Source organism: Xyrauchen texanus, chromosome 26 (genome assembly GCF_025860055.1).
Source record: "Xyrauchen texanus isolate HMW12.3.18 chromosome 26, RBS_HiC_50CHRs, whole genome shotgun sequence".
NCBI lineage: Eukaryota > Metazoa > Chordata > Actinopteri > Cypriniformes > Catostomidae > Xyrauchen > Xyrauchen texanus.
Window position 1 is genome coordinate 19,511,393 of NC_068301.1, and position 10,918 is coordinate 19,522,310.

At 36.2% G+C, this 10,918-nt stretch overlaps 1 long non-coding RNA gene across 1 annotated transcript; it reads left to right on the plus strand.

The window, feature by feature from the left end:
• The first annotated feature begins 802 nt into the window (after nt 1–802).
• LOC127620390 (uncharacterized) lies at nt 803–6,258 on the plus strand. Its single transcript, XR_007967700.1, has 3 exons — nt 803–846; nt 5,188–5,353; nt 6,160–6,258. It is a non-coding gene; the product is annotated as an uncharacterized LOC127620390 (long non-coding RNA).
• The last annotated feature ends 4,660 nt before the right edge of the window (nt 6,259–10,918 follow it).

Below are 10,918 nucleotides of genomic sequence, written 5' to 3' on the forward strand. Positions count from 1 at the left end.
ATTTTTTCACAGCCTTCTTTGCTCATATTTACCAAGGGTGCCAATATTTTTGGCCACCACTGTAATAAGTGTGGGTGATAAACAGATCAATATTTAAGTCCTTTTTTACCATAAATCTCCAATCCACACGTGATGCCTGTTTAGTTTCACTTTCAGATGTGAAAGTAAGTGAAAGTGGAGATTTTAAATTTTCACAAGCAGAAATACATTTTCTGGGTTTTATCAATAACAATATTTATTAATTCAGGACAGACAAAAATTATATTGAAGTGCTGCAATTTTAGTGCACAAACAGAAAACCTGAGATTATTTTGACAAAATAAATAAAGAAATTACTGATTATTATGTGCATAAAAACCGAAAGATAAAACAGTTTAATTTCCCGAAAACAAAATGTTAATGTCTATATTTGAATATTAACTAAGATTCAGGCTGTCACCTTACAAACATAATTTTACTTTGGAGTATAGACAGAAAATTGTACGGGTGTGCAATGCAAACTTAATGCATGTCAAAGCTCTCCACAGAGACAAACAAGGGAATCCTTAATCTGCAATTTAAATTCTGGAGTTGCGCTCGACAGAGAATAATTAAAACAAGCTGTAATACAGTCCCCCTTGTCCTGATGGGGTAATTATTTAGATGCAAATGACAGTAAACAATATGCCACAAAAGTCAGCAACTCTTCAAAGAATGAAACTGCTGACAGCTGGACTGTTGGCATGAAAGTTTTGACACACTCAGGTGACTTTTTACATGAAGTTGATATATATTCCCACATCTGACATGACTCTGCTGCAGGGGGTGATAGATGGATGTGTTTTCTGTAGTATCTCCTATCAATTGGTAAGGATGTGCTGTAATGCACATGATCTTGTCAAGTAGCTTTTGTATTTGTTTTGTATTATGTTGAACTTGAGAAGACCAAGCGTGGTGTTGTGTGAATCCATGACATCTATCTTGGACTGATTTTCCCAAAAATCATAACAGATTTATTTTTCAGCTAAAAAACCTTCCATTCAATGAGGAGTACTTGTTTTCTCCTCTAACTTAGCTAGTTTATGTTTTTCTCTATTGATTCCATTAAGCTTCTTCATTTCTTTAGCACTCCTTCTCACATCAGTAATACAAGTAGTGTAAATGTATGTTGCCTGGTTGATAAATAGGGATTTATATAGCTCTTTTTGCTTTAAGTACAGTAGAGTGAGAGTTATATATTCTGTGTGGGAGGTTGAAATTTCTGTGTGTGAAATTGAGCCTTACTGCTGGCATGGCTGTGCTCATTTACTAAGTTTATATGTGTTCTCATGCTGACAGGCCTCAGATGGTGCATTCATAAGCATTTGATAGGTTTGTTTTGACTCTTGTAAGTCTGTTGTGAATGGAGCCCAGCTACTAATTTCCCCATGTGGTAATAAAGTTGTAAAGTTAAACTTATCTTAAATCAGCTTTTTATATGACCCTTTCATTAGCCACTCTACATCTTTGCAAGTCCATGGTATCATATTTGGGAGAAAGACAAGGCAAAGGCTCTCTCTTTGCTAGTCTGTAAATGGACAGTTCATCCAAAAATGCAAATTCTGTCATTTATTTTACCAATTATGATTTGGTAACCCTACCCCTAAACCTAACCCTCACAAAAAACTTTCAGCATTTTTACATAAAAAAAAACAAATAAAAAAAACATAGTTTACACTATGCAGTAGTACATGCAGATGGAATTATTACCTGGTATTTTATTCAAAAAGACACTATAGATGTGCATTTGCAGTTTCCATTTTCCACTTAGTGAATTCCAGCTCTCTGATTGTTGTAATAATGTGAACTGCATTCAGCCCACACACACATGAAGTGATCGTGGCCATAGGTGTCCTACGCCCTTTTCCTTACATGATCCACAGCCATTCCCAGGACCCTTAGAAAATGAGCTCACTTTGTCACCCTGACAGCATGACTGTATAAGGATCAGAAACTAAAGAGAGAAAGAGAGAGAGAAATGTTGGGTATTTGCCTGTGACATTAAAATCCATTCTTTTAGTGTGTTTTAGGATGCTTTGACACTAGAGCTTTTTCTGTGTAGTGTGAACCCAAGTCCTTTTGAATGTTGAAACACACCGAGTGTGCACCAGGGAACCGCACCACATTCAGAGGTGACCACATTGGGCTTTAATGAATGCAGAATGCTCAAATGCTACACCAAAACAAACGTTTTAAACTTTGTCGGTTACATGCTTGTTTGAAAGGAAATAAAGCGAAAACATAAACATGGCCAAGAAGTTCACTCTAAATCAACATGCACTGACACAGATGAGAAGTAAACATATCTGAAGTTAATATAGGTACTCAAATAAAATAAAAAAAATTAAAAACTCAGAATACTGCTCTAAACATCAGGGTTTTGCTTATATAAATTTACAGAATAATTGGAGAATACAGCCTTTTTTTTGTTCTTTAGTTTTCTCTGCCTTATTATCATGCAGTAATACACTGAAGTAGTGATTGATGTTTGTCGTCATGATCTCAGACATCCTCCTCTTGAAATACGAACACAAGTTGTCAAAAGAGACACATATTATGACACAACAGAAAATTATGTATTTCGCTAGACCATGTGTGATCAAATTACCCAGGCCACATCTTAAAGGTGTACTAAATAAGTTTTCTCTTACAAAAATCGAGAGTTCAAGACAAATTTGCCACAAGCAAAGGAGATTTGCGGCAAACTTGTGATACATTTTTCATTGTTGCCAAAGGTTTACTGCTGGTTCACCAGTACTGGTGAAGAGCTGCAAACTTCTGGCAAACATTTGTGGCAAATCTCAAGCTCATTTGCATGTGAAAATAATGGGTTGCTAATTGTCTCACATGCAATGAAGACTCCAGTCTTATAAGTAATGAAATAAAAGCTGTTTTTTTTTTGGGCCGGTTCCATGTTGAAAGCACATGACACTACGTCATGCAATTGACTGAGTTACTACCACTAATAATGACAATAATGTAGGATATTTGGTAATGATGAAATTAGATGGGAACCGTTAAAGTGCACTCATTCTCACACCATTATATGTAAGGGAATTTAGGGTCCTGAAATATATGAGCTGTGAACTAAATTAAACTGTCCTTATTGTACATTATTAGGTAATGAAATGTGTAATGGAATTAGTCGTGTTCGACACCCATTATAAATTAGATAAATGACAAATAACTAGATTATTTGTCTGAATAAAATTATCCAGCATTAAAATCATAATACATCGTCTCGTTGTATCTGCTCACAATTTCAGAATTAGCTTTAATAAGTGAATTATGATTAATTAACTTATTTGATTGATATTATTCTCATGGCTTATTGAAAATAATATCTGGCACTGCTTTGAAGCAAAATCTTTTAGAAACCAGGATGAGATTATTTATTAATATAACAAAGTCAATCATCTCTGAATACAGACAAACTTTATTACTATTCAAAAAATAAATCTAATCTAACGCATATAGATGTATATATATATATATATATATATACACATGTGACAGGTTGGTGAGAAGAGTGACAGAATGTGAAATAAATGATCAGTACAGTGACAATGAACATTATAGAGTCTGTTGACAATGCCTTAAGAACCATTTAACCTTATTTGAGTCTACATCGATTTGTTATCGGATTACCCAAAGTATTTAACTAATACACCAGCACTTTGAGCACAATACTGGAGATGTACTTGTGTGTTGTGGTGTTTCCTTGCAATCTTTGTGTTGCTTGGTTCTTGGCTCTTGGTCGAAAGTTCGTTCCGTCTATATTTTGGACCTCTGTAAGATCGGATAGTTATTGTCTGTAGGAATGATGAGGTTGGCTTTGAAGCGAGGCCCTCTCATGGACCATAGATAGTGAGAGGCTTCCTCGGAACTTCAAGTCCCAAGCTTCCTTGGACCTCACATGGCATGGATCTGGTTCAAAAGAGATCCAGACAAGACCACGAGGGAATAGTAAGAGAAAAGAAGAGCGAATGGTCTTCCTGTTTGGAATCATTTGAACTGAAATTGGTCGCATCCCCAAAGGTATCCTGCGCCAATCAGAAGTGACTTTTCAGAGTCACATGGTCGATTGAGCTGTCCATTCTGACAGTTGATTTTATGGTCCTTTGTTTTACAAATCTCCCGCTCAAATATAGTGCATATTTAATCATGAGCTTTTATACCTTGAGAATGGTACAAGAGACATGATATTCGTTGTCATCAGCTTCCTCCATGTAACTAAGCAAGCATTTGCGTACCAAATTTGACATTCTTTCATTAATATTGTATGTGTAGGTAACAAAACATGAAAATCCGTGGTTACAAATCATACTGGTTAATTCCTTTGTTATACAACATGGATAAAACATTACACACATTTTAAGAGGTACATCAGGCTATTATCATTAATTTGTCAATTATACAAGTTACCACAGTTCAAAACAATTTTCAGAATGACCTAGCAAGACTAGGTATTGTATAAATTGTGGATTTAAATGCATTCTGTACATTTTAGAAGGTTAAATCGGTAAAGTACTGTGAGTTTGAATAAAATGTTCCTGGATTAAGATGAAATGTGTTAGTATTATAGTCGTGCAAATCTGGTGGTCTTTTGGAAACCTTTCAAGCAAAAGTCTGCTTTAACCCTGGAAGTTCAGAAGGTCATGCTGCGGGGCCTGTCTGACCAATGACCAATGACCCTTTTTACTTTGAATAATAGTGTTTAGACAAACAAACAGTCCAAACAGAATGTGCACAAGTTCAAATTCTAATGGTACAATTATACCAAAGTATAACATGAAAAATGGCCAGCTGGATCAGAGAAGAGGCCAGTGGGGTAGAATCGAGCTCGGGTTCAGACCAAGTAATCAAACCTAACTAATAATGAATGAGTTGTACAGTTCAAATAATCTTGTCATTTAATTTGTCATTTTAGTTTAACTGTAAATTAACTGCAAATGTTGGAACATTGCTTGATAGACCCCATGTGAATCTCAAAACAAAATTAATTCTAAACTAATTTCTGCCAAATTAATAGTATAACCCCCTCTGGTATCATAAACCACCTCTGTTTTATTATTGCAATATTTTACAGTGCAGGTACTTAAATACTATTCTTCCATGCAATTTATGCTTACTCTATCAGCCTTTTTTATTTCCTCTCTTTCTCTTCAGTGGTGGGAGACACATGACAGGTGTGCAGTGAGAGATGGTTCTGTGCCGTCGCCGCTTCCCCTGGGCGTGACCGCGGTCAAACTGCTGTTCCAGCCCAATGGCTTCAGATACCCATTTGGCTCAGAGAAGAAAGACTGAGAGAGGAAAAAAGAGGATTAACATGAGTGTATCTACTCTGTTACTGATAAATAGAAAAGTGGCAGTGATTCAGTTGCAGAAAGAAGGAAATAAAGTTCAATAGAGAGAAAGGATAGTGTGAAATGTATATGTAAATTTATATATTATTTACTTAGCCAAACCTATATGTTTTTTTTTTTTTTCTTTTTTTCTTGGAATGCAAAAGTAGACTTTTTTGAAGAATCTTTACACAGCTCTGTCCATACAAGGGCACATCATGTTGAACACATCTGTCAAGTTCCAAAAAGGACACAAAGCATTAAAAAACACCATAAAAGTAGTTCATTTATCATGTATACTATACTCCATGTCTTTTTAAGCAATGCAATACCTTTGTGTGAGGAACAAAGATCATGTCTTGCCCCTATTCACATCCAGAATAAAACAATGAGGCATCATATGTGGTCACTACGCACATAAGAACCAATACCATGCTGGCGTCAATGATGTTGATGCACCTTTTTATCTTAAAAATGATTAATGGATAGCAACTTAAATTTGTGTTTGTTAATCACACCAAGCTATCGCGTTATGACGTTAGAAGACTTGGAATATAGCGCACAAGACATATTGACTATGGCCATATGGAATAAATGATGAGAGACATTTTTTCTAGTGAACTATTCCTTAAATGTTGTTGAGAAAAAAAAAGCAAAAAAAAGTTGTAGCATATGTGGCTAATGAAAGTGAGGAATAGTTCAAATTTTCTCATTTGCATGTTAGATTCTGATATGTACAGATTATTATCTGAAACAGGTTTGTATCTGATAACATACATCATGCTGTTGCATGCAGATGTGTGAATCCGTGTCAGAGTGACTACTCCCTGCTGATCTCCATCTGGATCCTTTGGAGCAACCGTGCCAGTGACATTTAAAGCCCTGATGACTGGAGTTGGTGAGAAAGGTCAAGTGAGTTGCATTAAATTTGTCATTTTATCAGTGTAAACGATGAGTTTCACCAGATTAATGACTCTTGTGGACAATGAATGCCAAGAGCTTTTGCATATCTCTGTTTTTCCAACTCTCGATATGCCGGAATAACTTTGCGTCAAAGTTGCAGGGCAAACGGCATTGCTGTCCGCATGTGTTTGGATAGTATAGTGCAGTTAGCCCATGCTGGTAGATGCTGTAACAAGACCATTATGGATGCAAAAAATATCTTTCTCCATTGACGTCCATTCAAAAGTAGGCATGCATAACATTGTGATAGGGGATAGTATACAGCCCAATGCAACTGATGCCGTAGTGCTATTTTGTTGCTGCTTTTAGAGGCACAAAGTTAAAAGATTGAGCTGTAATGGACAGATTATACCTACCGTTCTTCTGTCTTATTTTCTAAAAATAAATATGATCTTGGTCTATTTATTGTACTCCTCTCAGTTCTTCTTGGAGAGGAAGAGACCAACCTATCACCTGATTGAGACGATCACATGAAAAAGCACTGCAAGAACACTGCACTCTGGGGAAACACATCTACTCACTGTTCTTTCATACACAGATGTGCTGTTCCTTTGAAGTCTCAGGTACTGTTAATGCAATCTACACACACATACACATGCACACGCACACTCACATGTTGATGCAGCTATCATTTTGAGGACTCTCCATATACATAATGATTTGTATACTGTACAAACTATAGATTCTATCCCATAACCCTACCCCTAAACCTAACCCTCACAAAAAACTTTCTGCATTTTTACATTTTCAATAAAACATAATTTAGTTTATTTTACTATTTAGATTATGGGGACACTAGAAATGTCCTCATAAACCACATTTATAGCATAATACCCTTGTAATTACCAGTTTGTAACCTAAAAAAAGTCCTCGTAAACAACTTAAACCTGCCAAACTGTAAGGAGTTTCACAAAAATTTAATTAATTCACAAATAAAAATAATTATATTTATAATTATATGTTAGAAGTTTCACAAAAATAAAGTGAATTCACAAATAAATAAAATGAGATTTACAAATTTAAAAAAAATATTAAAAAATATATTTTTAGTTCACAAACACAACTCTGTCCAGCATTCATTTGTGGATCATGTGCATTTATTTGTGGATCACTTGCTGTGCATTTGCGGATCGCTATACATATTTGTTGATTTTGAAACAAATCTAGCTTCAAGATGTGTCCGGGTGTCGGAACAGCTAGAGGGGCAGGTCTCCCCTCCAGAGATGATGGGGTTGGGGGGGTCTGGATTGTGCTCTGACCTGGCCTTTGTATCATTAAAATGTATGTTGACTCCTCCTTTCCCATCCTTGAACCACATTACACACATATAGCAAATAAAAGCCAGCAAACAATAAGGCAAACATCCAAACAAACTTTTTTGAACAAAATCTTTGTTGATTTATTTTTTTTCTTTTATGTATACCTCTCAGAAGCCTGACAACCACAGCCACTGTTTCAGTCTTTGCTCACCCTGCCACACATACATATCATGCTACTTTCTCATAAGGGTTATGCATGGGGGAAATCTATATCATTATTTTTAATGTTCTACATTTAGGAGTATGTGGGTTCCATGAGCTGTCTTACATTTTTGATCAATCTAAAAGTATTTACTTTTTACTTACTCTTCTCTTTCTGCCTCAGTCTTGACACCCAATGTTGTTTTGACATATTGCTGTTGCCTGCTAGCAAAAAGGGCAGATATCTCAATGATTTAACTGTTGCCTGTTTTGGCAAATTGTCTTCATACATGGACGTTTGCATGGCTGAATTAATATCCTCTTTTGCAAGTATACACCTGCTCTGTGGTAATAAGCACAAGACTACATCCTAAGACATCTGTGAGTGGCCCACACTGAGTGAATCATGACCGCTCTATGGAACAGCAGAAGTAATTCATGCCTGCCTTCACCTCTTCCCTTTGCCATGACTTTTGTCTCCTCGGGTTATTGTAAAATGGAGCCTATTATAATATTGCTCCTTTCACATTTCCCCTGATGGTGCGGTTGATCTGGCCCGGGAGAACAGAGAGGAGATGGAGGATTTATTTAATGCTTTATTTCTCCTTCTGCTGAGTGCACAGTTCCAGCGAACGCGTGGAGCTGCCTCTGGGGAACGATACAATGTCACTCCTGATCCAAATCTATTACATGATGCTCCAAAGCCAGGCATACTTCCTAAACCATGCTGTAAGCAGAGAGTGGGGGTTTTGGGAGGCTTTTACGGCATCTGTAGGCTAATGCACGGTCCCTTTTTATGTGAAAATATTTTAAGTGGTTTTGCTTCAGGACCAACATTTTCCATTGGAAATCAAGTGGCGACCATTATTCTGCCAAAATAGTTCGTCGTACCAAAGTAAACAAAGATTTCCATAAAATAAAACATTGAAATATATTTATACTATCATTAACTGCATACACAACAATATGCAAAACCATTAAAGGGTTAGTTCACCCAAAAAAAGAGAATTCTGTAATTTACTTACCTTCCTTTAGTTTCAGACCCTTATGACATACTTTCTTACAACTCTTCAAGAGGAGACATTTTGATGAATGCTGCTATATTTCCATACAGTGAAAGTAAATGGGGACTGATGCATTCAGTGACTAACATTCTTATTATTATCATCTCCTTTTGTGTTACACATATAAAAAAATATAGTCATATGAGATTGGAACAACATGAGAGTGAGTAAACGATGACAGAATGTAATTTTTTGGTTAAACCATTCTTTAAACATGGCATAGGCTGAATAGGAACATTTGAAATTTTGGCCTATAATTCACTCCACAAAACTGTATTGGGAGGGGTTACTATGTGAACATAGGCAACTATGAATCTGAGTAGACGTTCATGATGTCTGGAGTCCCACATGTCTCAATACTTGCACCACTCTTTTTCAACCTGCATATACTCCCACTAGGCCAAATTATGAAAAAGAACCAAATTGCATACCATAGCTATGCAGACGACACCCAGATTTACCTAGCCCTATTGCCAAATGACTACAGCTTCATAGATTCTCTGTAGAAATGTTCTTCAGTTAAACAAGAAGACAGAGGTCATTGTATTTGGAAACAAAGGTGACATTCCCAAGGTGAACACATACCTTGACTCCAATGGTCTAAATACAAAAACTGACTCAAGTAAGGAATATTGGTGTCATTTTGGAGTCAGACCTTTGGTTCAGTAGTCACATCAAAGCAATTACTAAATCACCCTACTATCATCTCAAAAATAGAGAGAGAATTAGATGTTTTGTATCCAGTCTAGATTTTGAGAAATTTGTTCATGCATTCATCAATAGTAGGGTTGACTACTGCAATGGACTTCTCACCGACCTTCCAAAAAAGACCATTAGACACCTGCAACTCATTCAGAATGTTGCTGCCAGGATTCTCACCCGAATCAAAAAACCTGAGAATATTACTCCAGTCTTAATGTCTTTTCATTGGATATTTTTTAAATAATACTATTAATCATTTATAAATAGGACCTCAATACATTCCAGATTGTTGAATATACAACTTACAGACCTCTTAGATCATTAGGATCAAGTCAGTAAGCAGTTCAAAGGGTTGACTCAAAACAAGGTGAGTCTGCATTTAGCTATTATGCCACTCGTTGCTGGATCCAGCTTCCAGAAGGGGTCCAGTGTGCTCCAACAGTGGCCACTGTCTCAGATCCACCGGGCTCTCTCCCTCCTCTCCCTCACTGCCAACACCGCACTCACTCTCCCCTGAGTTCTGATCACACCCACCTGCACATTACCAGTGTCTAATCAAGGACTGCATTTATACACCGCTCTCACACACATTCGTTTTCTGTTCTCGTCTATGTTCTCGCTGAGACTACGGACTCCCTAGTTTTGTCTAAACTTGGCTGGTTAAATACTTATTTTGTTATTGTTCTCCTCGTCTGAGTTTTGTGTTGTTTCATTCTCCATTTATTCCCCAACGTATGGACTCTCTTGTGTTGTTTACGTTTCCTACAAGTATCAAAAGACTGTTATGGGTTAACCTTTCATTCCGTACATTGCATTCTTTCCCTGTCTGGATATTACCCTGTCTGGATTTTATTTCTGTGTTATTTTCTTTTTTATTTCAGTCTAATAATTTTAACTTTTTTAAATGTATTGTATTACTTTTTATTCTTATGTTTTGTTCTTTATTTTATCTTTATTATTTTTATGTAAAGCACTTTGAGTTGCATTATGTATGAAATGTGCTATATAAATACACTTACTTGCCTATTGTGGTTGGCACAAATCTTCTTTATCCTCGCTGCAAGTGAACCCATAATTAATTAATTTGAGTCATATTTACATTTACCCTTCATAGTTTGTTCATGGTTTTCAAGGATGATAGGATTTCAAGAGACCTTTTCATGTTGGCATCTGTCTGTTTGTTTAGTTTCTACCATGTGGTATATGAATTTGTCAAAATGCTGTTGAGTTTTTAATGAACACAATGCCTTTGACTTCAACAACAAAAAATATTGAAAATGCTGTCCCCTCGCTAATTTATTTTCCTATCCTAACTATGTTCTAATATAAGGGTAGTGTGCTAAAATGTGGTAGTTGCATTTTATTA